The 24138-nt window shown below is 38.8% G+C and overlaps 1 pseudogene; it reads right to left on the bottom strand.

The window, feature by feature from the left end:
- Positions 1-17548: 17548 nt before the first annotated feature.
- LOC148777409 (cytochrome c oxidase subunit 7B, mitochondrial pseudogene) lies at positions 17549-17938 on the bottom strand (annotated as a pseudogene).
- Positions 17939-24138: the final 6200 nt, after the last annotated feature.

Here is a 24138-nt window from a genome sequence, read left to right as displayed (position 1 = left end):
AATTGGGGCTTCAATTTGCTTTATAATTCAGTCATTAACAAGATGACATTCTGTGTTTCATTTAGAAATCCCATCCCTGTGGTTATATGAGTTAAGGGTTCCAGAAAAGATGTAGAAGACTTCAGGTCATCAATGTAAAGTCTGAGCTGGGAATCTGAAGCTTGAGCTCTTTCCTCACATTCTTTAGCACACTTAGGAGCAACTACCTAATACCATTATACTCCTTATTTTGACTGACATGTTCTAAGATAGCAAACATGTGACAACCCAGACTCTTGCCACCTGTGTTTGATTACAAATATCCAACAGCAATCATCTGAGTAGCTTTTTGTCACATCTTGACACAGACTCCACTGTCTTCTTTACCACTAAAAGCAGGGTTATTAGTGCTTTTAAATCTAGGAAGATAAGAGAACCAGCTCCAGAAACCCAGAGCCAATAAAGGGAACTCATCCATAAGGGTCTGCTTCTCTGGAATCACTTACACTGTGGACATCTGTATCAGCCAGGATTCAAACAGGGGGAGAGACTCAGTATTACACATATGGAGTGGTTATAAAGTTCTACATTCTGATTTTATGTCAGAATGAGCCATAATGGAAACGCCAGAGTCAAGCAAAGAGTGAAGGGACAAACATATACAAGTCAAAGCATTATGTTGTTCACACTAAACTTACGTAGTGCTGCCTGTCAATTACATCTCAGTAAAATTGAAAAGGAAAAGATAGTTCACTCCCTTTTATTGCTGAGTATTATTCCATGGTATGCAGGTGGTGATAGTGGTAAAGAACTCACTTGCCAATGCAAAAGAGGTAAAAGACCTGGGTTCAATCCCTGGGTTGGGAAGATCCCCTGGAGGAAGGCTGGCAATCCACTTCAATATTCTGGCCTGGAGAATCCCATGGAAAGAGGAGCCTGACGGGCTACAGTCCCTAGGGTCACAAAGAGTCAGACACAACTGAAGCAACTTTGCATGCATGCATGCAAATACCTTGTATGTGTACTAGAGCATATGTAGACATTCACTTCTGGAAGGCCTCAAAAAATGAGTTAAGGAGTGTTCTCTCCTCTTCTATTTTCCAGAAGAAATTATGTAAAATTGGTGTTACTTAAATGTTTGTTAGAAATCTCCAGTGAAACCATTTGGGCCTGGAAATTTCTAGCCTGGGAGCTTTTTAATTCAAATTAAATATCTTTACTAGATGGGCTTCCCTTGTGGGTAAAGGGAAAGCTGGTAAACTTTCAGCTGGTAAAGAATCTATCTACCTATGATGCGGGAGACCTGAGTTCAATCCCTGGGTTGGGAAGATCCCCTGGAGAAGGGAAAGCTTCCCGCTCCAGTATTGTGGCCTGGAGAATTCCATGGACTACATAGTCCTTGGGGTCACAAAGAGTCGGACACAACTGAGCCAATCTTTGATAGATACAAGACTATTATTATCTATTTAATCTGGTTGAGTTTTTACAGTTTGTAGTATTTGAGAAATTGACTCATTTCTTCTAAATTTCTGAGCTCATGAGCACAAAGTTCTTCATAGTATTCCTTCATTAGCCTTTTAGTGGCTGCAAGATCTGTAGTGATATCCCTTACTTCATTCCTGATATTGATGGTTTGAATCTTCTCTCTTTATTTTTGCCATTCTTGCTACATGATTTCAGTTTAATTTATTTTTAAACCAGTTTTCTGTTTTATTGACATTTTTTAATTTTAAAAATAATTCCAATTTCATTAACTTCTGCTCTTATTTTTATCATTTCCTTCCTGTGGGTGAGTGCTAAGTTGCTTCAGTTGTATCCAACTCTTTGTGACCCTATGGAGTGTAGCCCACCAGGCTCCTCTGTCCATGGAGATTCTCCAAGCAAGAAAACTGGAGTGAATTGCCATGCCCTCCTCCAGGGGATCTTCCTGTCCCAGGGATCAAACGCACGTCTCTATGTCTCCTGTATTGGCAGGCAGGTTCTTTACCACTAGTGCCACCTGGGAAGCCCTTTATGTCCTTCCTGCATTTTATTATTTCTTTCTAGCTTATTTGTCCCTTCTTTTTAATATCTTGAGGTAGAAACTTAAGATTATGTATTTGAGAGCTTTCTTCCCTTCTAATGTAAGCATTTAAGTGCTGTAAAGTATCTTCTCAGCACTGTTGAGTTGAATCACACATATTTAGATTTTTTTCCCTTGAGACTTCCTCTTTGACCCATAGATTACTTAGAAGTGTGTTGTTTAATTTCCAAGTGTCTAAAGGTTTTCCTCTTATCTTTCTCTTATAGATTCCTAGTTTCATGCCATTATAGTGAGAGAATACAGTCTGCGTGATTTTTTAAAAAATTTGTTGAGGGTCTTTTTACGGCCCAGGATATGGTCTATCTTGGTGAATGCTACATGGACACTTGAAAAGAATGTTCTGCTGTTGCTAGATGGAGTGTTCTACAAGTGTTAATTAGATTCTGTTAGTTGACTGTTTTGTTCAATTCTTCTAAGCATTGCTGGTTTTCTGTTTTGTGGCTCTATCAGTTACTGAGATGGGGTGTTGAGGTCTCTAAATATAATTGTGGATTTGTCTGTTTCTCCCTTTAGTTTTACCAGTTTTTGCCTCATGCATATTGAGGGTCTATTTTGAAGGATTAGGACTGTTAAGCTTCCTGGTAGACTGATCTTTTCTCATTATGTAATGTCTCCTTTATCTCTAGTAATTTTCTTTTCTTTGAAATCTACTTTATCTGGTATTTATGTAGCCACTTTTACATTTAAAAAATTAATATTTGCTTGATATAGCTTTTCCAATCTTTTATTTTCATCTTACCTATACCCTTGAATTTAAAGTGATGTTCTTATAAACAGCACAACGTTTTATGGTGCTTTTGTATCCATTCTGCCAAGCCCTGATCCAGTCATGTGCCTACCCCTGAGCTTATCATGACACAGGAGAATGCCATGGTCTGACTGGCCAGAACCGGACCCCAGGTTTAGCTCCACCTAAATCACCCAGACCAGGAGAGAGAGCTGTGGGCTTTCAAAGGAAAAGAGGAGATGGCAAGACAGAGAATGGCAACATAAACAGCCACCCAATCCCCTGACCCTCTCAGTGACCAGGAACATCCAGGTCTAGACAAAGTGTCAGGCAGTCCTGTCATCACATCCCACTTCTTGCCCCTGCTTGCACATCGGGGTGGATTCCAGAGATTTCTCAAAGGAACTATCTCACAGACTCCTTTACCCTGGAACTGGTGGTTCCAACTGAGTCTGGCAGCACCCCAGCTCTATACTAAGAGTTAAGAGCCAGGGAGAGGAAGAGGAGACCAATCCGTCTGAAGTCACCTGAGAACACACTCCTATGCCAAATTATCAGATTGCCATAGAAAGAGCGACCAGAATTCCGAGAAGGGCAAGTTGGGGACCTCTGTGCCTTCTAGAAAGGATCATGGGCCAGAGGCAGGAGCTGGAGGGCTGTATCCTGTTAATGATGTAAGATGCTCTCAGCCCCAGTCAGGGTGGGCAGGGGCTCCTTCTAACATAGTGCCAGGCACTGTCCAGGAGCCATCAATGCCCTGACCTGCAGAATTGTATTCCAGATGTGACCCTGCTGCCAGCGAAGTCAAGGAATGTGCCTGGGGATGCACCTCTGCTAGGAGTGGGGTTGGGACCCAGTTAAGGACCATCTGATCCCAAAGCCCAGGCTCAGCAGAGGAACTGGATTGTTCTCCTTAGAGAAATGAAAATAGGGAAGGTTATTCAGCAGTTCTTACAGAGGAGCAAATCACTTGTCGACTTGAGCACACGGGCCAGGTCTTGTTCAACCCTACGCTTACCTCCTTACCTGCCAGGTACAGGAGTATTTCCTCCTTTCTTCCCCTCTGGTGTCTGTGGGAGGTCACAGGAGATCTTGCCCAAGCTCCCTTTGGTAGACTTTCAGCCCTACAGTGGGGCTGCTACAAGCAGGACAGAAGCTATAATACCTGTCATGGGTTGGACTGGACTGCTCTGACCTCCCTACCTTATCTCCCTTCCTCATCTCCCCCTATTATTCTCAGCTTCATCTGATAAGGAAGAGTGGGGGCAACATCTTAAGAGACTTGAGTCTTCCCCAGAATGTCCCAGGGGGCTGTCAGCAAGAAAGTCATGCTCTTACCAGGGTCTCAGATGAGTGATTGGGCTGTTAGGGCCTCTGTCCTTGACCCTGCCTTCCAAAGGTCCTGTGCTAAGAATTGGGAAGAGGGAGGGAAAGTAATAAGAGTCTTTCTTCACGCTCATGAAGACATTTTCCAAGATGTATCAGTAAAGGAAAAACAAAAGCACAAAGGTTTGTGTAGCTAGACAAAAATGAAATAGCACATAGACAAAATGCTTGTCTCTGCATAAAGACATTCTAAAGAGGTAGGCCAACCAGTCCATTCTAAAGGAGATCAATCCTGGGTGTTCATTGGAAGGACTGATGCTAAAACTGAAACTCCAATACTTTGGCCACCTCATGTGACGAGTTGACTCACTGGAAAAGACTCTGATGCTGGGAGGGAAAAACTGGGGGCGGGAGGAGATGGGGACGACAGAGAATGAGATGGCTGGATGGCATCACCAACTCGATGGACTTGAGTTTGGGTGAACTCCGGGAGTTGGTGATGGACAGGGAGGCCTGGCATGTATGATTCATGGGGTCAGAAGGAGTTGGACACGACTGAGAAACTGAGCTGAACTGAACTGAAAGGGGTAGGCAGGAAACGGGCAGGATAGGGTGGTTGACCTGCAGTGCAAGGGGCAGGATTTTCTTGTGTACCCTTCTGTCCCTTCTGAATTTTGAACCATAGAAAAGATATATTGTTGGGCTTCCCTAGTGACTCAGTGGTAAAATATCTGCCTGCCAATGCAGGAGACATAGGTTCGATCCCTGATCCAGGAAGAACCCACATGCCACAGAACATCCAAGCCTGTGCTCACAAATATTGAGCCTGTGCTCTAGGGCCTGGGAGCCTCAAGTATTGACCCCATGCACTGCAACTAACTACTGAAGCCTGTGTGCCCTATAGCCTATGCTCCACAGAAGAATCCATTGCAATGAGAAGCCCATGCAGCACAACTAGAGAATAAGCCCCTGCTCATCAAAACTAGAGAAAAGCCCACACAGCAAAAAGACCCAGTACAGCCAAAAATAAATAAATAAAATTATATAAAAAAGAGATTTTTTAAAATAAAAAAACTACCTTATTTGATACTTTAAAATTTTTCAGGCTTTTTGTTTAACTTTTTTTAATTGAAAGATTTATTGTTGTTTAGTAGCTCAGTCGTATCCAACTCTTTGCAACACCATGGACTGTGGCTTTCCTATCCTTCACCATCTTCCGGAGCTTGCTCAAACTAATGTCCAGTGAGTCGGGGATGCCATCTAATCTAGTCCTCTGTTGTCCCTTTATCCTTCTGCCTTCAATCTTTCCAAGCATCGAAGTCTTTCCCAATGAGTCAGCTCTTCGCATCAGGCAGCCAAAGGATTGGAGTTTCAGCTTCAGCATCAGTCCTTCCAATGAATATTCAGGGTTGATTTCCTTTAGGATTGACTGGTTTGATCTCCTTGCAGTCCAAGGGACTCTCAAGAGTCTTCTCCAACATCACCATTCAAAAACATCAATTCCTTGGCGCTCAGCCTTCTTTATGGTCCAACTCTCATATCCATACATGACTACTACAAAAACCATAGCTTTGACTGTGTGGACCTTGGTTGGCAAAGTAATGTCTCTGCTTTTTAATATGCTGCTAGGTTTGTCACAGTTGATAAGGATAGCTGATAAAGAATTCAGGGATAGGACGCCCGGCTCCGGCGGCACAGGTGCAGACGCGGGAGGCGCCCGGCTCCGGCGGCGCAGGCGCAGACGCGGGAGGCGCCCGGCTCCGGCGGCGCAGAGCTCCGGCGCAACCGACCACCTGCAGAATCGTGGCTGAGATGAGCTACCCCGCGCCCAGGGTTAGGGCGGTGGCCGAGAGGAGCTGTACCACGTTCAGGAGGAGGTGGCTGCTTGGGCACCGGAGGGCCAAGAGGAGCTGATCTACATTCAAAGCAGGAGGCGCGGCCTTGAGGAGATACCCCTCGTCCAAGGTAAGGTACAGCGGCTGCGCCTTGCTGGAGCAGCTGGGAAGAGATACTCCATGACCAAGTGGAATATAAGAATCCAGTGTTCTGGGGAGGAAGGAACAAGATGGCGGAGGGATAAGATGGCAAGACCACTTTCTCCCCCACAAATTCATCAAAAGAACATTTGAACGCGGAGTAAAGTCCACAAAACAACTTCTGAATACTGGCAGAAGACATCAGGCTCCCAGAAAAGCAGCCCATTGTCTTCTAAAGGAGAGAGAAGAAATCCAGCTCCACCCACCAGAACACCGACACATGCTTCCCTAACCAGGGAACCCGGACAAGTCATCCGTCCAACCCCACACACAGCGAAGAAACTACGTAATAAAGAGAACTCCACAAACTGCAAGAAGAGGGAAAGGCCACCCCAAGCAAAGCAATATGAGCAAGATGAAGAGGCAGAGAAATACCCAGCAAGTAAAGGAACAAGATAATTGCCCACCAACACAAACAAAAGAAGAAGATATAGGGAATTTACCTGATAAAGAATGTCAAATTTTGATGGTGAAAATGATTCAAAATCTTGAAAGCAAAATGGAGTTACAGATAAATAACCTGGAGAAAAGGATTGAGAAGATGGAAGAAAGATTTAATAAGGACTTAGAAGAAATAAAAAAGAGTCAATATACAATGAATAATGCAATAGATGAGATCAGAAACACTCTGGAGGGAACAAACAGTAGAATAACAGAGGCAGAAGACAGGACAAGCGAACTAGAAGATAGAATTGTAGAAATAAATGAAACAGAGAGGAAAAAAGAAAAACGAATTAAAAGAAATGAGGACAATATTAGAGCCCTCTGGGACAATGTTAAACGCTCCAACATTCGAATCATAGGAGTCCCAGAAGAAGAAGACAAAAAGAAAGACCATGAGAGAATACTTGAGGAGATAATAGTTGAAAACTTCCCTAAAATGGGGAAAGAAATAAGCACCCAAGTCCAAGAAACCCAGAGAGTCCCCAACAGGATAAACCCAAGGCGAAATACTCCAAGACACATATTAATCAAATTAACAAAGATCAAACACAAAGAACAAATATTAAAAGCAGCAAGGGAAAAGCAGCAAATAACACACAAGGGGATTCCCATAAGGATAACAGCTGATCTTTCAACAGAAACTCTTCAGGCCAGAAGGGAGTGGCAAGACATACTTAAAGTGATGAAAGAAAATACCCTACAGCCCAGATTACTATACCCAGCAAGGATCTCATTCAAATATGAAGGAGAAATCAAAAGCTTTACAGACAAGCAAAAGCTGAGGGAATTCAGCATCACCAAACCAGCTCTCCAACAAATGCTAAAGGATCTTCTATAGACAGGAAACACAGAAAGAGTGTATAAACTTGAACCCAAAGCAATAAAGAAAATGGCTACGGGATCGTACTTATCAATAATTACCTTAAACGTAAATGGGTTGAAATTTTCAAAAAGGCTAGGAAACAATTCTCATAGCCATCAATAGTTCAGTGTTGAGTTCATGAATAGTTTTTAAAGTTTGGGACAAACTGTAGTATTTGCTATTTGAAGTACTATTTGTAATTGGCATATTACGATGTAACATTGGTCTTCATTTCCATCTTAAAACGCCTAAAAATGCCTAACAGGTTTTTAGATTTGTGAATTTTAGTTGAAATGTATTTTACGATGTTACTAAACCTGCAGAAATATTGAAATATTTCAGAGAACTTATTCACTGTACATTTAATTTATTTTATTTATAAAAGTTATGAACTGTAGAAAGTTTTACTTGTTGGGTCAAATGCTTGTTGGGTCAAATGCTTGTTGCTTCAAATGCTTGTTGCATTTGAAGTGCTAGTTACAAGAAAATCAAATACCTTCAATGTATAAATGCTATTAAGTTTTTAAAGGACTCTGGAGTATAAGTAAGTTTGTTTAAAGAAATTTAGTCTGTTCAACTTGAAAAAAATAAATAAAATTGGAAAAAAAAAAAGAAATAGAGTTCAAGCTCAGTACACATAGAATATGAAAGATACTATAGGCTGTGTTGTCTTCTACTCAGTTTTATTTTTTTCATGAGTTATCTTTATGATTTAATCCTAACAATATGTTCTTTGATAAATGTATTAATTACATTCACTGTTTAATGCACCTAGAAATTTTACAAAGTAGGTCACTTTTTACTATATTCTTGAGCCCATAGTATCAATGCTTCATTGAATGTCTAGATTATTTCATATAATGTCTAGATTATTTCATGCCTTTGTTGATTTCTGAGGACAAATGGACTTCTGTTAAATAAAAAAAATGTTGCTAAATGAAAAAATAAAAAAATAAAGTTTATGTTTACATTTCAAAAAAAAGAAAAAAGAATTCAGGGATAGTTGATATACAATATTATAGAAGTAACATGTATAATATAGTGTTTCACAATTTTTAGAGGTTATATTCTATTTGTAGTCATCAAATACTTACTATATTCACCATGTCATAGACTCTTTTCTAAATTTATTTTTATTGAAGTATAGTTGAATTACAGTGTTGTATTAATTACTTATATATAGCAAATCGATTCAGTTATATATGTATTCTCTTTCATATTCTTTTCCATTACAGTTTATCACAGGATATTGAATATAGTTCCCTCGTGCAGCAGGATTTTGTTGTTTATGCATTCTATATATACCAGTTAGCATCTGCTAATCCCAAATTTCCAATCCAGCCCTCTCGTATCCACCCACCTTGGTAACCACCAGTCTATTCTCTCTGTCCCTAATTCTGTTTCTGTCTCATAGATAGTTCATTTGTGTCATACTTTAGATTCCACACATAAGTAACATATATAGTATCTGCCTTTTCTCTTTTTGACTTATTTCATTTATTATGATAATCTCTGGGTCAATTCATGATGCTGCAAATACCATTCCACTGTTTATACGTACCACAGCTTCTTTGTTCATTCATCTGTCAACAGACATTAATTTTTTTAAATTTTAATTGGAGGCTAATTACTTTACAATATTGTGGTGGTTTTTGCCATACATTCACATGAATCAGCCATGGGTATACATGTGTTCCCCATCCTGACCCTCTCTCCCACCACCCTCCCCACCCCATCCCTCAGGGTCATCCCAGTGCACCAGCCCTGAGCACCCTGCCTCATGCATCGAACCTGGACTGGTGATCTCTTTCACATATAATATACATGTTTCAATGCTATTCTCTCAAATCATCCCACCCTCGCCTTCTCCCACAGAGCCCAACAGTCTGTTCTTTACACCTTCAACAGACATTTAAATTGTTTCCATGTCTTGGCTATTGTGTGTAGTGCTGCTATGAACATAGAATAGAAATGCATGCATATTTCTGAATTTTGGTTTTGTCTGGATATATGTCCAGGGATGGGATTGCTGGATTATATGGTAAATTCTATTTTTAGTTTTCTAAGGAACCTCCATACTGTTTTCCACATTGGCTACACAAACTTACATTCCCAAAAACAGTGTGGGAAGATTCCCCTTTCTCCACACCCACTCCAGCATTTTTTACTTGTAGATGTCAATGATGACCATTCTGACCAGCATAAATTGGTACCTCATTGTAATTTTGATTTGCATTTCTCTAATAGTTAGTGATATTGAGCATCTTTTTGTGTGCCTAGTGGCCATCTGAATTTATTCTTTGAAGAAATGTCTGCTGAGGTTTTATGACCATCTTTTGATTGGGTTGTTTGTGTTTTTGTTTTTTTGTTTTGTTTTGTTTTGTTTGCTGTTGAGGTTTATGAGCTATTTGTGTATTTTAGAAATTAACCCTTGTCAATACCTCCTTTGCAAATATTTTCTCCCATTCTGTAGGTTGCCTTTCATCCTGATTTTTGGTTTCCTTTTCTGTGCAAAAGCTTGTAACAATATACTCTTGTGGCTTACTTTACACCTAAGAGTTTGTATTTCTTACTTTCCTACCCCTATATTGTCCCTCCCCCGCCCCCCAAAGGTAACCATTAGTTTGTCCTCTATATTTGTGAGTCTGATTCTTTTTTGTTATAACCACTGGTGTGTTGTATTTTTAGATTCCATATATATGAGATATTATACAGTATTTGTCATTATTATCTGACTTACCTTACTTGGCATAATACCCTTCAAGTCTACCCATGTTGCTGCAAATGGCAATTTTTCATTATTTTTTATGACTGAGTAGTATTCATTATCAGAGAAGGCAATGGCAAGCCACTCCAGTACTCTTGCCTAGAAAATCCCATGGATGGAGGAGCCTGGTTGGCTTCAGTCCATGGGGTCACTAAGGGTCGGACACCACTGAGCGACTTCACTTTCACTTTTCACTCTCACACATTGGAGAAGGAAATGGCAACCCACTCCAGTGTTCTTGCCTGGAGAATCCCAGGGACAGGGGAGCCTGATGGGCTTCCATCTGTGGGGTCACACAGAGTTGGACACGACTGAAGTGACTTAGCAATAGCAGTATTCATTACTGTGTGTGTATGTATGTGTGTGTGTTTCTCAGATATACCATATCTTCTTTATCCATTCATTTGTTGATGGACATTTTGGTTGCTTCCATAACAAGGCAATTGTAAACATGCTGCTATGAAAATTGGGGTACATGGGTGTTTTCAAATTAGTGTTTTTAAATTAGTGTTTTTGGGGTTTTTTCAGATATATACTCAGGTATGGAATTGCTAGATCATCAGTTCAGTTCACTCTCTCAGTTGTGTCTGACTCTCTGCCACCCCATGGACTACAGCACCCCAGGCTTCCCTGTCCATCACCAACTCCCAGAACTTACTCAAACTTACATCTATCGAGTCAGTGATGCCATCCAACCATCTCATCCTGTGTCATCCTGCCTTCAGTCTTTCCCAGCATCAGAGTCTTTTCCAAGGAGTCAATTCTTTGCACCAGGTGGCCAAAGTATTGGAGCTTCAGCTTCAGCATCAGTCCTTCCAACGAATATTCAGGACCAATTTCCTTTACAATTGACTGGTTTGATATTGTAGTCTAAGGGACTCTCTCAAGAGTCTTCTCCAACACCACAGCTCAAACGCATCAATTCTTCAGTGCTCAGCTTTCTCTATGGTCCAACTCTCACATCCATACATGACTACTGCAAAAACCATAGCTTTGACTATACAGACCTTTGCCGGCAAAGTAATGTCTCTGCTTTTTAATGTGCTGTCTGAGTTCATCACAGCTTTTCTTCCAAGGAGCAAGCGTCTTTTAATTTCATGGCTGCAGTCACTATCCACAGTGATTTTGGAGCCCAAGAGAATAAAGTCTTTCAGTGTTGCCATTGTTTCCCCATCTGGGACTGGATGCCATGATCTTAGTCTTCTGAATGTTAAGTTTTAAGCTAGCTTTTTCACTCTCCACTTTCACTTTCATCAAGAGGCTCTTTAGTTCCTTTTCACTTTCTGCCATAAAGGTGGTGTCATCTGCATATCTGAGGTTATTGATATTTCTCCCAGCAATTTTGATTCCAGCTTGTGCTTCATCCCAATGCTTGTGCTTCATCTCAATGATGAATTGGTGCTGAAACTCCAATATTTTGGCCACCTGACGCAAAGAATTGACTCCTTGGAAAAGACCCTGATGCTGGGAAAGATTGAAGGCAGGAGGAGAATAGAACGACAGAGGATGAGATGGTTGGATGGCATCACCAACTCGAAAGAAATGAGTTTGAGCAGGCTCCAGGAGTTGGTGATGGACAAGGAAACCTGGCGTGCTGCAGTCCATGGGGTCACAAAGAGTTGGACACGACTGAGCAGCTGAACTGAACTAAACTGAACTGTGCTTCATCCAGTCCGGCATTTTGCATGATGAACCCTGCATATAAGTTAAATAAATAGGGTGATGATATACAGCCTTGATGTACTCCTTTCCCAATTTTGAACCTGGATCATATGACAATTCAATTTTTAGTTTTTGAGAAACTGCCATACCATATTGTTTTCCACAATGGCTGTACCAATTTATATTCCCACCAAAACTGTAGAAGGGTTCCCTTTACTCTCCCTTTATCCTCACCAAAATTTGTTATTTTTTTCTTTTAATGATAGCAATTCTGAAAGGTGTGGTTTTGATTTGCATTTCCCTGATAATGCTGAGCATCTTTTCATGAGTCTGTTGACCATCTGTATTTTCTCTTTGGAAAAACATCTGATCGGTTCTACTGCCCATTTTTTAAATCAGATTGTTTGTCTTTTGATGTTGAGTTTTATGAGCTCTTTGTATATTTGGTTATTAACCCTTTATTAGTAATATCATTAGCAAATATTTTCTCCCCTTCTGTGAGTTGTCTTTTCATTTTGTCAATGGTTTCCATTGTTATGCGAAAGCTTTTAAGCTTAATTAGGTTCTATTTGTTTATTTTTGCTTCATTTCCTTTGCTCAAGGAGATGGATATAAAAATAGTAATACGATTTATGTTAAGAAGAGTGTTCTCCCTAAGTTTTCCAGTAAGAGTTTTATGGTATCTGGTTTTACATTTATTTCTTTAATCCATTCTGAGTTTATTTTTGTATACAATGTTTGAAAAAACTTCTAATTTCATTCATTTACAAGTAGCGTTCAATTTTTTAAGTACCACTTTTTGCAGAGACTGTCTTTTCTCTATTGTATACTCTTGCATCATTGTCATAGACTAGGTGACTATAGGTGAATGGGTTTATCTCTGAACTTTCTACCCTGTTCTATTGATCTCTATTTTTGCTTTAGGGCCAGTACCACACTGCTTTGATTACTGCAGCTTATAGTCCAAAGTCAGGGGCATGATACTTCCAGTTTTATTTTTCTTTCTCAAGATTGTTTTGGTTTTGAAGGTCTTCCATGTTTTCATACAAATTTTAAAATTATTTGTTCTAGTTCTGTGAAAAATACCATTGACATTTTGTTAGGGATTGCATTGACTCTGTAGATTGCCTTTGATAGTATGGTCCCCGGTGGCTCAGAGGTTAAAGCGTCTGCCTCCAATGCAGGAGACCCAGGTTCGATCCCTGGGTCAGGAAGATCCCCTGGAGAAAGAAATGGCAACCCACTCCACTACTCTTGCCTGGAGAATCCTATGGACGGAGAAGCCTGGTAGCCTACAGTCCATGGGGTCGCAAAGAGTCGGACACGACTGAGCCACTTCACTTCACTTCATCTTACTAATAATTTTTCCAATTCAATAACACAATCTATCTTTTCATCTGTTTGCGTCATCTTCAATTTCTTTCATTAGTGCTCCTACATTTCCAAGTACAGGTGTTTTTCAATACTAGATAAGGATATTGCTAGGTATTTTATTATTTTTGGGTGCAATGATAAATTAGATTGTTTCTTTAATTCCTCTTTCTCGCAGTTTTTTGTTAGTGTATAGAAATACAACAGATTCATGTTTATTAATTTTGCATCCTGAAACATTATTCCATTTATTGATGAGCTCTAGTAGTTTTCTGGTGGTGTCTTTAGATTTTCTATGTATACTATCATGTCATCTGCAGACAATGCCAGTTTTACTTCTTCCTTTTCAATTTAGTTTTTTTTATTTCTTTTTCTTCTCATTGCTGTGACTAGGACTTCTGAAACTACGTTGAGTAAAAGTGATCAGAGTGGGCATCCTTGTCTTATTCCAGATTTTAGAGAAAAATTTTCAGCTTTTTACCATTGAGTATGTTATCTCTGGTTTTGTCATATATGGCCTTTAATATGTTGAGGTATATTCCCTCCATGCCCGTGCTCCAGAGAATTTTTATAGTAAATGAATGTTCAATTTTGTTAAGAGCTTGTTCTGCAGCTACTGAGATGATCATATGATTTTTATTCTTCAATTTGTTAATGTGATGTATCACATTCATTGATTTGCAGATATTGAAAAATCCTTGCATCCCTGGAATAAATTTCGTTTGATCATGGTATATGATTCTTCTAATGTATTGCTGGATTCAGTGTGCTAATATTTTGTTGAGGACTTTTGCATGTATGTTCACCAGTGATACTGACCTGTAATTTTCTTTTTTGTGTGATATCTTTGTCAGGTATTGGTATAAAGGTGATGATGGCCTCATAGAATGAATTTGGAAATGTTCCTTCCTCTTCAATATTTTGAAATAGTTTCAGAAAGATAGGTGTTAACTCTTCTCTAAATGTTTGCTAGAGTTCACCTGTGAAGCCATCTAGTCCTGAAATCTTGTTTGTTGGGAGTTTTTAAATTACTGATTCCACATCATTACTGGTAATTGGTCCATTCATATTTTCTATTTCTTCCTGGTTTAGTCTCGGGAGAGTGTACATTTCTAAGAACTTGTCTGTTTCTTCTAGATTGTCCATTTTATTGGCATATAGTTGTTCATAGTAATCTCTTAAGATCAGTTGTATTTCTGTGGTGTCTGTCTTAATTTCATTTCTGATTTTATTGATTTGGGCCCTCTCCCTTTTTTTCTCGATGAGGCTGACTAGAGTTTATCAGTATTGTTTGTCTTTTTAAAGAATAGGCTTTCTATTTCATTGATCTTTTCTGTTTTTTAAGTCTCTACTTCATTTATTTCTTCTCTCATCTTTAAGATTTCTTTCCTTATACTAACTGAAACTTTTTAGTCTTCTTTCTCTAGTTCCCTTAGATGTAAGTATATTTACATCTTAGATTGTTTATTTGAGATTTTTCTTGTTTCCTGAGGTAAGCTTATATTGCCATAAACTTCCCTCTTAGAACTGCTTTTGCTGCCTCTGATGGTTTTTGGATCACCATGCTTTCATTTGTCTCTAGGTATTTTTTTCTTTCTCCTTTGATTTCTTCAGTGATCCATCAATTGTTTAGTAACATATTGTTTAAACCTCCATGTATTTGTGTTTTTGCAGTTTTTTCTTATAGTTGATTTCTAGTCTCATAGTGTTGTGGTTGGAAAAGATGCTTGATATTATTTCAGTTTTCTTAAATTTACCAAGACTTGTTTTGAGGCCTAATATGTGCTCTATTCTGGAGAACATTCCACATGCATTTGTCGCTTGTAATAGTTTTTACTTTAAAGTCTATTTAGTCTGTTGTAAATATTGCTACTCTGGCTTTCTTTTGATTTTTCCTTTGTATGGACTACCTTTTCCTATCCCCTCCCTTTCGGTCTGTGTGTGTTCCTGATCTGAAGTGAGTTTCCTATAGGCAGCGTAGATGCAAGTCTTAGGTTTGTATACATTCAATCATTCTGTAAATTTTGGTTGGAGTATTCCATTTACACTTAAGGTAAACATCAATATGCATGTTCTTATTGTCATTTTGTTCACTGTTTTTGGTTTGTTTTTGAAGGGTTTTTTCTTCTTCTGTTTTCTTGTAATTTGATGACTATCTTTAGGGTTATATTTGGATCTCTTTTTTGTGTATATTAATTATACATTTTTCATTTGTGATTACCATGCAATTTTTATGTAGCAGTGTATGCACATATGTGTATATATATGGCTTCTCAGTGCCACCTGAGAAGCCATATAATTATATATATATAATTGCGGTTTTTAATATCATATTTTGTATCTAATTGCTTTCTGTATCCCATGACTGCTTATTGTTGTTACAGATGATTTTTATTACTTGTGTCTTTTAACCACCTTAATAACTTTGTGTGTGGATGATTTCCTACCTTTATTATATGTTCACCTTTATAGGTGAGCTTCTTATTTTGTAATTTTCTTATTTATAGTTGTGGCCTTTTCTTTTTTACGTAGAGAATTTCCTTTAACATTTGGTGTAAAGCTGGTTTTGGGTTGCTGAATTCTGTTAGTTTTTACCTGTCTGTAAAGCTTTTGATCTCTCTATCAAATCTGAATGAGAGCCTTTCTAGGTAGAATATTCTTGGTTGTAGGTTTATCCTTGTTATTTTTTGCTTTTCCTCTTCTTTTTTAAATATTTTTCTCTATCTTTAATTGTTGCCATTATAATTACAATTTGTCTTGCTCTTTTCCTCTTTGTGTTCATCATGTATGGGACTTCGAGTCAAAGATACCAGCCTGTATATTCAAGGTGAGCAAATATTAAATAAAAGTAACCCTAAGGAAATCCACTCTAAGATACAACACACTTAAATTCTGGAAACTATAGGTATAGAAAAAAAAAATCTTGAAAATGACCAGGAGAAAAGACATATTACTTATAAGAAACATAAATTTGAATTATAGCAGATTTCTCATCAGGAACTATATAGGCACAACATTTTTCAAGTACTGAATGAACTGTCGACCATGAATACCAAACCCAATGAAACTATCCTTCAAGCAATGAAGGATAAAAGAAATTTAAGAAAATTTATTGTTATAAGACATTCTCTTAAATGATGGCTGAAGAAAGTTCTGTAAACAGAAAGGAAATGGTGAAAGAAAAATGTTTGGAATGTTAGAAAGGAAAGAACAACATTGACATGGGTAAAAATAGGCATGACTGTAAGAGACTGTCTTACTTCTCATGAGTTTTTAAATCATATTTGATGATGGAATCAAAATTATAATGTAATCTGATGTTGTGCTCAATATAGAAAGAAAAAACACAAAAGATATATTTGTAAATGGGGAAGGTAAAGAACATAAAGTAAATTAAGTCTCCCACATTTCCCAATATACTGAAAAAACACTATATACATGAATCAAAGGAGAACATGAAGAATTGTTAGGAAATCATAAAAAAGACATTAAAAGAGAAACAGAGGACTGAAAAATAAAAGAAACAAACAAAGCATAATAAACTGTCAGATTTTAGTCATAATGTTATCAATAATTACCTTAAATGTAAATAGTCTAAACACACTGATTAAAAGACAGAAATTGGTAGACTGGATAAAATTGTGATCCCAACAGTATTCTGACCACAAGAAACTCAATTCAAATACAATGACTTAGGTAAATTGTAACTTAAAGGGTAAAACTAGATGGACCATGAAAATATTATTTTCTAAAAAGTAGGAGTGGCAATTTGAACATTAGCAAAGAAAATAAAAATACTAAAGAGAGAGACATTATGCAACTAAAAAATTGATCTGCCATGAAGTCATAATGACCCTAACTGTGCGTGCACAAGACAACACAACCAAATTACATGAAGCAAAAAATGACTAGATCTTTACTTCCTTTCTTTAAATATTAGCAACATTTATTCTGATGTTTACAAAGAAGTAACTAGGTTTTGCTGCCTGGAAATTTAAACTTATGCCCATTAAGAAATAGACAGAAAAATAAAAGACAAAAATATAATGCCTCCAACTTCAATGATTTCATATATATATATATTTTAACTTCAGAAAGATCTTTTAGGAACCCATAATCTGATGTTCAGCAATCCCTTCATTCTACTACAATATTTTTTTTCTATTAAATTTAAAGTTAAAATAAAACTCTGTACCTTTTAAATGTTAACAGTGATTTTTTTTTTCTTTTTTTTTTTTTTAAAGTTTCAAGTATACTTTATTTCTTCAAACACGCCATATTTTAGTGGGTACATAGTACTTTTACTTGGCATTAATTATGAGTTGATTTTGAAACAATTCAGTATTAAACCAGCTGGGATGATTACTGTTCTCTCCATTCCTTTGGGGTGACTCTGCCAACAGGCGATGGGTTCCACTCTATTCCAATTTGCATTGCCGTATATACCCATACAGCAACACAGAAAGTGGCTCCACTAGCTAATACGGCATTACCATATTTGTCACGGAAATCAGGCATGCGCTTCTGGTGGATCTGCCTTGTCACTGCTTGCTGAATGCTTTGAACTCTCAGACGACTTAGTGCGTTTTTGGCCAAGGGAAACATCCTGAGGTGAACACAAAATGGCTGCAACTACAGCTGCTGGCCTCTAGCAACTCGGCGTCTAGTACCCTTGCAGACTCCTTGATTTTGTTTTTCAATTGATATTTATCTAGGTATCCAGGCATTGTTGATGGTAGGAGTTTGTTTTGTTTGATGAACAAAACAGATGAAAATACTAGGAGAGTTGCGTTCCAGTAGGAAGGGATTCAGTTCAGTTCAGTTCAGTCGCTCAGTCGTGTCCGACTCTCCGCGACCCCATGAATCACAGCACGCCAGGCCTCCCTGTCCATCACCAACTCCCGGAGTACACTCAAACTCATGTCCACAGAGTCAGTGATGCCATCCAGCCATCTCATTCTCTGTCGTCCCCTTCTCCTCCCGCCCCCAACCTTTCCCAGCATCAGAGTCTTTTCCAGTGAGTCAACTCATCGCATGAGGTGGCCAAAGTATTGCAGTTTCAGCTTTAGCATCAGTCCCTCCAATGAACATCCAGGATTGATCTCCTTTAGAATGGACTGGTTGGATCTCCTTGCAGTATAAGGGACTCTCAAGAGTCTTCTCCAACACCACAGTTCAAAAGCATCGATTCTTCGGCGATCAGCTTTCTTCACAGTCCAACTCTCACATCCATACATGACCACGGGAAAAACCATTGCCTTGACTAGACGGACCTTGGTTGGCAAAGTAATGTCTCTGCTTTTTAATATACTATCAAGGTTGGTCATAACTTTCCTTCCAAGGAGCAAGCGTCTTTTAATTTCATGGCTGCAATCAGCATCTGCAGTGATTTTGGAGCCCAAAAAAACAAAGTCTGACACTATTTCCACTGTTTTTCCATCTATTTCCCATGAAGTGATGGGACCAGATGCCATGATCTTTGTTTTCTGAATGTTGAGCTTCAAGCCAACCTTTTCACTCTCCTCTTTCACTTTCATCAAGAGGCCTTTGAGTTCCTCTTCACTTTCTGCCATAAGGGTGGTATCATCTGCATATCTGAGGTTATTGATATTTCTCCCGGCAATCTTGATTCCAGCTTGTGCTTCTTCCAGCCCAGCGTTCCTCATGATGTACTCTGCATATAAGTTAAATAAGCAAGGTGACAATATACAACCTTGACGTACACCTTTTCCTATTTGGAACCAGTCTGTTGTTCCATGTCCAGTTCTAACTGTTGATTCCTGACCTGCATACAGGTTTCTCAAGAGGCAGGTCAGGTGGTCTGGGATTCCCATCTCTTTCAGAATGTTCCACAGTTTATTGTGATCCACACAGTCAAAGGCTTTGGCATAGTCAATGAAGCAGAAATAGATGTTTTTCTGAAACTCTCTTGCTTTCTCCATGATCCAGCGGATGTTGGCAATTTGATCTCTGGTGCCTCTGCCTTTTCTAAAACCTGCTTGAACATCTGGGAGTTCACGGTTTACATACTGCTGAAGCCTGGCTTGGAGAATTTTGAGCATGACTTGACTAGTGTGTGAGATGAGTGCAATTGTGCGGTAGTTTGAGCATTCTTTGGCATTGCCTTTCTTTGGGATTGGAATGAAGACTGACCTCTTCCAGTCCTGTGGCCACTGCTGAGTTTTCCAAATCTGCTGGCATATTGAGTGCAGCACTTTCACAGCATCATCTTTCAAGACTTGAAATAGCTCCACTGGAATTCCATCACCTCCACTAGCTTTGTTCGTAGTGATGCTTTCTAAGGCCCACTTGACTTCACATTCCAAGATGTAATTAACCAGGTGAAATAAGAGCAAGGTTAGTATGGTAGATAATAATGCAAAGGAGAAAAAAAAAGTCAGGGATGAGTAATAAAAAATGAGAATCAAGGAGGTAGGTTCAAGTTTTAGTTAGGACATCCTGGAAAACCTCCTGAGAAGAACTTTTTCTGTAGGTCTTTTTCTTGTTTTGTGTTTCCTGTCTGGAGAAGTTCCTTCAGCATTTGTTATAAAGCTGGTTTGGTGGTGCTGAATTCTCTTCAACCTTTGCTTGTATGGAAAGCTTTTGATTTCTTCATTAAGTCTGAAGGAGATTCTTGCTGGGTAGAGTATTCTTGATGATAGGTTCTTCCCTTTCGTCACTTTAAACGTATCATGCCGTTCATTCTCTTCTGGCTTGTAGAGTTTATGTTGAGAAATCAGCTAATAATCTGATGGGAGTTCCCTTGTGTTATTTGTCGTTTTCCCCTTGTTGCTTTTAATATTTTATCTTTGTCTTTAATTTTTCTCAGTTTGATTACTATGTGTCTTGGTATGTTCATCCTTGGTTTTTTCCTGACTGGGACTCTTTGTGCTTCCTGGACTTGGTTGACTATTTCCTTTCCCATGTTCAGGAAGCTTTCAGCTATTATCTCTTCAAATATTTTCTCAGGTCCTTTCTCTCTCTCTTTTCTCCTTCTGGGACCCCTATAATGTGAATATTGGTGCATTTAATGTTGTCCCAGAGGTCTCTTAGGCTCTCATCATTTTTTTCATTCTTTTTTCTATGTTCTGTTCTGTGGCAGTGATTTCCGCCATTCTGTCCTCCTGACCATTTATCTGATCTTCTGCCTCATAATTCTGCTATTGATTCCTTCTAGTGTATTATTCACCTCTGTTTGTTCTTTGGTTCTTGTAGGTCTTTGGTAAACATTTTTTGCATCTTCTCCATTGTTTTCCCGAGATCCTGGATCATCTTCACTATCATTATTCTGAATTATTTTTCAGGAAAATTGTCTATCTCCACTTCATTTTGTTGTTTTTCTGGGGAGTTGTCTTGTCCCTTCATCTGGGACATAAGTTTCTGCTTTTTCATCCTGTTTGACTTTCTGTAGTGTGGTTTTTGTTCTAGCCACTGTGGGATTGTGGTTCTGCTTTTTCTGTCTGCCCTCTGATAGAGGAGGCTAACAGGCTGGCTGGTGTAAGCTTCCTGATAGGAGGGACTGGTGGTGGGAAAAACTGGATCTTGCTCTGGTGGGCAGGGCCTTGCTCAGTAAAGCTTTAATCCAATTATTTGCTGATGAGTGGAGTTGTGCTCTCTCCCTGTTAGTGGTTTGGCCTGAAGCAACCCAGCCCTGGGGTCTGCAGGGCTCTATGGTGGGTTAATGGTGACCTCCAAGAGGTCTTACACTGACAGGAACCTTCCAAGACCACTGCTTCCACTGCTCCAGGCCCTGTGGTGAGTCACTGCTAACCCACATCTCCACAGGAGACCCTCTAACACTAACAGGTAGTTTTGGTTCAATCTCCTGTGAGGTCACTGCTCCTTTCCTCTAGGACTTGATGCATGCAAGATTTTGTGCCCTCCAAGACTGGAGTCCCTCTTTTCCCCAGTCCTGTGGAAGGCCTATAATCAAATCCTGCTGGCCTTCAAGGTCGAATCCTCCAGGGATTCCCAGTCCCTTTGTTGGATCCCCAGGGTAGGAAGACTGACATGGGGTTCAGAACTGTCACAACAGTTGGAAATCTCTGGTATTATATTTCTCCAGTTTGTGGGTCACCCACCTGGTGGGAATGGGATTTGATTTTATCATGGTTGTGCCCCTACAATCTCATTGCAGCTTCTTTGTCTTTGGACATGGTGTATCCCTTTTTGGTGGGTTTCAGCACCCTCCTGTCAATCGTTTCTCAACAGCTAGTTGCAATTTTGGTGTACTCATAGGAGGAGATGAGTGCACATCCTTCTACTCTACCATCTTGAACTGGAAGCAAAAAACTACTAGATCTTAAAAGAGAAATGGGAAAAGCTGGAATTACATCTGAGAACTTTAGCAAGCTTTCCTCAGCAATTGATATGCTACTAGACAGAAAAACAGCATGAATACAGAAGAACTTGACAGTAAAACCAACCAACATAATCTAAATGACCTTTATAAACCCCTCCACTCAACAAGAGCAGAACAGACATCTTTTCAAGCACCTATAAGACGGTCATAAAAATAGACCATATACTGGGCCATAAAACAATCCTCAACAAATTTTTTAAGACTAATATTATACATAATGTGTTCTTTAAACAGAATGGAATCAAATGAGAAATCAGTAAGAGAAAGACAAGAGAAAAATCTCTAAAGGCTTAAAAGTGAAACAATACACTTCCAAATAATCCATGGGACAAGGAGAAAGTCTCAAAGGAAATTCAAAAATACATATAACTAAATAAAACAAAAGCACATCATATTCAAATTTGTGGGATACAGCTAAAATAGTGCTTACAGCAAAATTTGTAGTATTGGAAATATAGTGCCCATCAATGGATAAACGGGTTAAAAAAAAAAGAGGCAGAATATGCATATATAATGGAATATTATTCAGCCATGAGAGAGAAAGAAATCCCATCATTTGTGACAACATGGATGGAAATTGAGGGTGTGATGCTAAGTGAGATAAATCAGACAAAGAAAAATAAATACTATATGATATCACTTACATGTGTAAACTAAGAAAAATCAAACTCATAAAAACAGAGAGTAAAATGATAGCTACCAGGGGACAGTATCTTATCCAGGGGGATAAGATAGTTGCTGTTTAAGGGTACAAATTTGTAATGAATTAGTACTATAAATAAGCCCTGGAAATCTAATGCACAGTGTAGTGAACATAGGCAATGCTGTATATAATACAATTGTATAGCACAGGGAACTCTGCTCAGTATTGTGAAAGTGAAAGTTGCTCAGTTTTGTCTGACTCTTTGCAACCCCATGGACCATACAGTCCATGGAATTCTCCAGGTCAGAATATAGGAGAGGGTAGCCTTTCCTTCAGAAGGAAATGGCAACCCACTCCAGTGTTCTTGCCTGGAGAATCCCAGGGATGGGGGAGCCTGGTGGGCTTCCGTCTATGGGGTCACACAGAGTCAGACACGACTGAAGTGACCTAGCAGCAGCCTTTCCTTCTCCAGAGGATCTTCCCAACCCAAGGATTGAACCCAGGTCTCCCACATTTCAGGCAGATTCTTTACCAGCTGAGCCACAAGGGAAGCCCAAGAATACTGGAGTGGGTAGCCTATCCCTTCTCCAGTGGATTTTTCTGACCCAGGAATTGAACGGGGGTCTCCTGCATTGCAGGTGTATTCTTTACCAACTATGCTATCAGGGAAGCCTGCTCAATATTATGTAACAATCTAAATGGGAAAAGAATTTGAAAAAGAATGGATACATGTTTATGTATAATGAATCACTTTGCTATACACCTGAAACCAACACAACCTTGTTAACCAACTAAGCTCCAATATAAAATAAAAATTTTGAAAAATAAAATAAAATATATTTTATTATATTAAAGAAAATGACCTGAGGCAAACTACCTATATTCTGAAAAATATAAGGCACTGATGAACGATATCAAAGATGACACTAATAGATGGAAAGATATACCATGTCCTTGAATTGAAAGAATTAATATTTTCAAAATTACTGTACTACTCAAGGCAACCTACAGATTCAATGCAATCCCTATCAAATTACCAATGGCATTTTTCACAGAACTAGAACAACAAAAAAATTTAATTTGTATGGAAACACAAAAGACCCTGAATACCCAAATCAATCTTGAGAAATTAAAATGGAACTGGGGGAATCAGGCTCCCTGAGTTCATGTTATACTCCGAAGCTAGAGTCATCAAAACAGTATGGTACTTGCACAAAGACAGAAATATGGATCAATGGAGCAGAATGGAAAACCCAGAGCTAAACCCATGCACCTAAGGTCAATTAATCTACAACAAAGGAGAAAAAAAACTATACAATGTAGAAAAGACAGTCTCTTCCATAAACGTTGTTGGGAACACTAGACAGCTACATTCAAAAGAATGAAATTAGAACATTCTTTAATATCATACACAAAAATAAACTCAAAATGGATTAAAGACCTCAGAGTAAGACTCAATAGTAGAAAACTCTTAGAGGAAAACATAGGCAAAACACACTTTGACATAAATCACAGCAATATCTTTTTTGATTTATCTCCTAGAGTAATGGAAATAAAAACAAAAATAAACAAATGGGACCTAGTTAAACTCGAAAGCATTTGCACAACAAAGGAAACTATACACAAAATGAAAAGACAACCCACATAATGGAGAAAATACTTGCATATGATGTTAACAACAAGGGATTCATCTCCAAAAGCTCATGCAGCTCAATATCGAAAAAGCAAACAACCCAATCAAACAATGGGCTGAGGACCTAAAAAAATATTTCTCCAAAGAACACATGTAGATGGCCAACAAGCACATGAAAAGATGTTCATTGTCACTAATTATTCAGTTCAGTTCAGTTCATTTCAGTCGCTCAGTCGTGTCCGA

This window comes from Moschus berezovskii, chromosome 7 (genome assembly GCF_049115385.1).
Source record: "Moschus berezovskii isolate FMDL1 chromosome 7, NW_MosBer_1.0, whole genome shotgun sequence".
NCBI lineage: Eukaryota > Metazoa > Chordata > Mammalia > Artiodactyla > Moschidae > Moschus > Moschus berezovskii.
Note: the sequence above shows the minus strand (reverse complement) of the source record. Positions and strands in the feature narration are given on the sequence as shown.